The sequence below is a fragment of the Trichechus manatus genome, unplaced genomic scaffold, assembly GCF_000243295.1.
Source record: "Trichechus manatus latirostris isolate Lorelei unplaced genomic scaffold, TriManLat1.0 scaffold00087, whole genome shotgun sequence".
Classification (NCBI taxonomy): Eukaryota; Metazoa; Chordata; class Mammalia; order Sirenia; family Trichechidae; genus Trichechus; species Trichechus manatus.
This window is the reverse complement of record NW_004444023.1, coordinates 8,063,048-8,069,047: the sequence shown is the minus strand read 5'-3', so window position 1 is coordinate 8,069,047 and position 6,000 is coordinate 8,063,048. Positions and strand designations below refer to the sequence as shown.

The following is a 6,000-nucleotide window of genomic DNA, read 5'->3' as shown; positions in this document are numbered from 1 at the left end:
ACTGTTAAATGAGAAACTATTTTGTTCTGTAAGCCTTCATCTTAAGTGAGAATAACAGCACGATTGGAAGAGCACAGTCAATGTCACTGAACTGTGTATGTAGAAATTTTTGAAATGGTGTTATCTTTGGCTATGTGTATTTTCACCAAAAAAAAAAGGTTGAGAAATTAGAGGGTTAACCTGTTGTGGGGTTGTTAACCAATGTCATAAAACAATATGTGTACTACTGTTTCATGAGAAAGTATTTGTTCTGTAAGCCTTCACCTGAAGTACAATAAAATAAATAAATAAATAAATAAAAAATGGTGCTTGTATAATCAGATATATCCGTGAAAGAAAAAAAATAACGTTGATCCCTACTTCACAACATACACAAATATCAATATGGGGTCTACTGTGACTCTCAACAAGAAAGGAAAATCAATAAAGATTTAAGAAGATAAGATGAAATTATGGTATGGAAACATATTTTAAACAGGCCACATAAAGCACTAACTATACAGCGAAGAATGTTCTCCTGGTGGAATGGCAAAGTGGTACAACTACTGTAGAAAACACTTACCTGTTGCTGTCGAGTCAATTTTGACTCATAGTGACCCTGCAGGACAGAGAACTGCCTGGTAGGATTTCCAGGGAGCAGCTGGTGGATTCAAACTGCCGACCCTTTGGTTAGCAGCCAAACACTTAACCAAGGTGCCACCAGGGCCCCAGAAAACACTTAGGTGTCATGACATTATACATACCCTTTGAAATAACAATTTAAGTCTGAGGTATACATCCAGGTATATATCCTCCAAAATTAAGTGTATATTTGAACCACAAGACATGTATAATTTTTACAGCAGCATTAATAGCCCAAACTTCAAATAGGAAACCCTGGTGCAGAGTGGTTAAGAGCTACGGCTGCTAACCAAAAGGTCGGCAGTTCGAATCCACTAGGTGCTCCCTGGAAACCCTACGGGGCAGTTCTACTCTGTCCTATAGGGTCACTATGAGTCAGAACCAATTCGACGGCAACGGGTTTTTAAACTTCTAACAGCCCAAATGTACATTAATAGTTGGAAAAACTGTTATATATTCAAACAATGGAATGCTATAGAGCAACTACATCCTTTGAAAGGGAAAAATGCTTTTTAACATTTAAAGGGATTATAAAACTAAATAAAGAATCATACAAGAGACCTCCTGTGACCTACAAAGCCTAAAACATTTACAATATAGCCATTTGCAGAATAAGTTTGTTAATTCTTGTTATAAAGAAAAGTCCTAACAACATGAATGATTCCCACAAATATAATACTGAGCAAAAGAATCCTGACCCCCCGCAAAAAAAACCCATGATACACAATTTGTTTTCAGTTGAAAATATACGAAACTAAATAAATTATGATTACATGGCAAAACTATAAACAAAATGCTGGAAGTGTGTCTGATTAAGACCAGAATGGTAACTACCTTTGGGTGTGAGGTCCAGATACGACTGGGAACACTGGGTGCTGGCAATGTTCTATTTCTTTGCATAAGCAATGATTGCTTACTTGTATCTGTCACTTCACAATTGAGTTGTAGTTTTTTTTTTTTAAAAAAAAAATACATTTAGAAAAATTAAGAGAGAAATGGAAGAGCACCAATACAAAAACCTTGTTCTCTGAAAAGACTAATAATTATTCACATTTGTACTGAGACGATCAAAATTGAAACGCAAGTGACATAAATAAAGAATATAAGGAATTAATGGGAGTATGACCCAGATTAGATATTTGTTAGTCTTGAAATAATAATACAAACCTCATTATTTCATTAAGTTTGTAGTCCTAGATGAATTTATAATTTTATGACACTACCTCCTGGAACGATGTTAACTCTAGACAGTATAGCAGTGAGTTCTATAAGTAGGCAACAAGACAAAGTTTTGTATCCCAACTATAATACTACTTTCCTATTTTGCATTGAAGGTACACTACAGTGAATTACTTCATATGGCCTTTCTAGTCATAGTCTTTGTAACTCTCACCAAATGACTGGGTGGGGACTATGCAAATGAGGTACTTGTGGCCCAACAAGGGGATTGGGTAGCTTGCTAATAACACAAATAAGGTACACAGCACCTTTATGGGAGTGGGGCCATGTAAAAAAGATGTATGGAACCCCCACTCTGCTTAAAGAGAGACATGGGGAGAGAGAGAGAGAGGAGCTATAACACAGAAGACAGCAAGAGACGGTGGCGCAGTAGTAACAAGAGCAAAAAGCAGTGGCAGCAGAACCAGGAGAGCAGCAGATGGCATAGTGGGCTTCCTGGCCCAGGGAGCAAGAGCTGAGTGCCTTCGGGCCTAAAATTCCTGGCAGAGTGGAGTGCATCTGGGCATTTACTGGCAAAGCGAAAAAGCTTTGTAAAACTTGTCCAAGCAGGGCAGAGGCCAGGCAGAAGGGCCAATGGGCTGAAGGGCCAGAGAGAGACCTGCCTGCAAGCACAGCTAAGAATGGTCTGTCCTGATGGAAGAACTGTGTCCTGAGTATTTTCTGATCCTGAATTGTAACTTGTTACTTCCCTAATAAACCCCATAATCGTGAGTATGGTCTGTGAGTTCTTTGTGGCCATTGCAATGAATTAACCCAGCAGAGAAGTAGAGAGTGCTGTGGGACGGACAGATGGTGTCAGAATTGGTAAAAAAGGTTGGAGGGTGGAGGCATGTCTGACTTTCACCTCACAGGAATCAGCGTTGGGCTGTTGATGCTGACAGAGTGTCTCTCCCCCTCTTGAAGTGAGAGGAGGTCAGATGTTGCTCCCAAGCCATTCTCGCAGAAGGGCTGAGCCAATGCATCAGGATAAAAATAAGATGTAAACATTACAAAGTAGGAAAGAAAATTAAGGTTATCTTCAGACAATATGATCAACTATGTGGAAAAAGACATTCAAGGAATTGCCTATTTAAAAGAGAAAATGCTCTTCCACAAACCAAGCAGATTTTCACATATATACACATATATACTTGGCTAGAATTGTACCATACACCTCAACTCATTTCCATGCCAATCCTGTCACTCCTAATGGGAACTGGAACCAAAATGATTGGCTAAGTGTATGAATAATAGCCAACATAAGGTAATTTCCAAAATGTGAAGATAACTCATATCCCTACTTTCCCACTTCATCATTCTGACACCAGACATCCACGTGACCCTTTCCTTCTCTGACCCTAACCGCCTAGAGCTGGGTCTCCCCGAGTTAGGACTCTGTCCTTCAGCTCCTGCCAAAAAGGCAAACACCAGCCTCTCTGCTGGCTTTCACTAGCCCTGGTGGGCTCAGTAATTCGTTGAATGACTCACAGACCTCACGGAAGCTATTACTATACTTACAGTTACCCATTTATTATAACCAGAAAGGATACAAATGAAGACACACATCACCCAAGGTTTGGAAAAGGTCCCTGCACTGGGCCTCCATTGTCCCCAGGGCCATGCACCTCCCTCCCCTGTGCATAGATTTTCTCCCCAATCCAGGAGACTCCAAAGACAGCACTCCAAGGTCCCAGGTCTCCTAGTTTTCCAAACCTCAATGCATATACATGACTTGGGTCTTAATGCATAGTTATGATCCATCCAATAAATAAATGTGCATGACTATATAAGCCTTCCACCTCCCGTCCTGAAGTTAGTTCACCTGGTATGGGGTCGGTGTACCCTATACTTGCCTGGCTATTTTGGAAAACAAAGGTATCTTGATTGCTCCAGTTATCTTCAGAAACCTGAGTCAAAGGGCCAAATCAAGTTCACTGTCCCACATTAAGATGCACAAGACTTAGTAATAAACTTGCCAGAGGTATGAATAATTAACAAAACAGAGATTCAGTCAGCAAAGTAGAAAGAGTGCATGTGTGTGAAGTTTTATGGGCCCTAAAGTTTCTGTCACAGATTAGAAACAACTGCTCTACATTCAGGAGCCCTGGTAACATGGTGGTTAACGTGCTCAGCTGCTAACTTACAGGTCAGCAGTTTGAACTCACCAACCACTCCACAGGAGAAATATGTGGCAGTCCACTTCCCGAAAGATCACATCCTTGGAAACCCTATGGAGCAGCACTACTCTGTCCTACAGGGTTGTTATGAGTCTGAATGGACTGGACGGCAATGGGCTTTGGCTGTATATTCAAACAATGGAATTCTATTGAGCAACTACCTGTATATGACAGGAAAGTAGCCATACACCATACATAAACCAATGGGCATGACTGGATTGGTCCCTCCATCTCTACTTAGCCAACCCACGAATTAGAGGAGAAAAGACATATGATTATCTAAATCAAGGCCTTCAAACTACTGCCTGTACTGGTTTCTATCCCAGCAGTCCAGGTTCAAACCTCAATCCAACCACCAGCCTGGGGTCCTGGGCCTCCAAAGCTTCAGTCCTTACAAGTCTCTGTATCACAGACACAGATCACTCCTACCTCCACATTAACGCCAAATCTGGACCCGATGTCCATCCCCTCCCTGTGCCCCCCAACATCGCTGAGCCTCACATTAAATTCTGAAGCCCACACCGCATTCACGGTAAACACCACCTCCACTCCTTAGAAGCACAGTGATCTGCAAAGATCCCGTACCCTGACAGTCGGGACAGCCTTAACCTTTACACAGAGGTGCTCATCCCAGGTCTCACGCCTGTTAAATGTTCAAACTCAAGCCATAAATTTCAGCTACTCTCCCGGTAAACTGGGACACTTCACAGGGCTATTTTTCGGAGCTGCACACAATTCATGCCAAGTATCCTGGGTAAAGTCTGACCTCTCTCAAGAGACTATGTTGTTGTTAGCTGCCATCGAGTCGTTGCGACCCCATGTGTGACAAAGTAGAACTGTGCCCCATAAAGTTTTCTTGCCTATAACCTTGGCTATAAGCCCTGGTGGAGCAATGGGTAAGCGCTCGGCTGCTAACCAAAGGTTGGCGGTTAGAACCCACCCAGCGGCTCCGCAGGGAAAAAAGACAAGGCCTGCTCTGCTTTTGTGAAGATCACAGCCAAGATAACCCTATGGGGCGGTTTTACTCTGTCACATGGGGTCAACTATAAGTCGAAATCAACTCCACTCAATACAGCAAACAAATCTCTACGGAAGTAGACCGTCAGGCCTTTTCTTCCCCAGAGCTGCTGGCTGGGTTCCAATCGCCAACATTTAGGTTACAGCCACCTGCAAAATGCTTGCGCCATCCAGGAATGCACTATTTCGGACCTAAGAGACTGGTTTATGTCAGTTTGACCGTTAAAAGTTTCTCTGACCCAGTCGATCGAAGCCAACCAGTTCTAAAGAAACCAACACCCTATAGTAACCAGAGTAATCTTTCGCCGTTTTTATAAATCACTCCCCCCAAAATGAAGACTTCTCGTTTACCAATCCCTCAGAACTTGTTAGCGCTTCCTTCGTTTTCTTTAAAAATTTTCTTTCGCTCCCCAACAACGAATTTAGTGCCAGTCAGCTAGCAGATATTATCCATTTAATACACTGTGTTTAAAGAACTCCTTTTTCGTTTCTACACCCAAAAGGCACCGGACTCCCACCTGCTTGCCCCAAACACCTCCACGCCGGGATTCCACTGAGGAACTCCATGGGTCCTCAGTACATCACGTCCACACATCTCCCTCGCCCTGTTCCAAGGACAAAACACACACTGGCCTGCTTTTCTCCTGAACCACGACTTTCCAAACACTGCACTTACTTCCATTAACGGGTTCTACTTCTCGAGCTCTTGCCTAGAAACCACTTGCGCCTACGGCGGCCGGCGAGAATCTGCAACTTCTGAAGGACCGCGAACAATTGGATTTACGACGCGACCTCTGGAGGTAATATGTCTGCGCCTTTTGCGGAGGCGGCCATATTTTGATAACAGCCGTACAGAAGGCAAAGTGACGTTCTTTTATACCGGTAGCCAGGGGTGAGCTGGAAGCCGAGAAAGTCACGAAAACTGTCCGGTTTCCTGGCTCCTCGGCCCTTGCGGAAAAGGGATAGA

The 6,000-nt window shown here is 43.0% G+C and overlaps 1 protein-coding gene across 5 annotated transcripts in view; it reads right to left on the bottom strand.

Moving 5' to 3' along the window:
* LOC111821498 (zinc finger protein 350-like) overlaps window positions 1-5,984 on the bottom strand; it is a 17,002-nt gene extending 11,018 nt beyond the window's left edge. For 3 of the 5 annotated variants that reach the window (XM_023736407.1, XM_023736406.1, XM_023736405.1), the window contains exon 1: window positions 5,710-5,984. The gene's annotated coding sequence lies outside the window, so the exon portion shown is untranslated. Of the gene's footprint in view, window positions 1-5,551; window positions 5,686-5,709 lie in introns of those variants that run through there. The other 2 variants (XM_023736409.1, XM_023736408.1) reach the window with 2 other exon arrangements.
* Window positions 5,985-6,000: the final 16 nt, after the last annotated feature.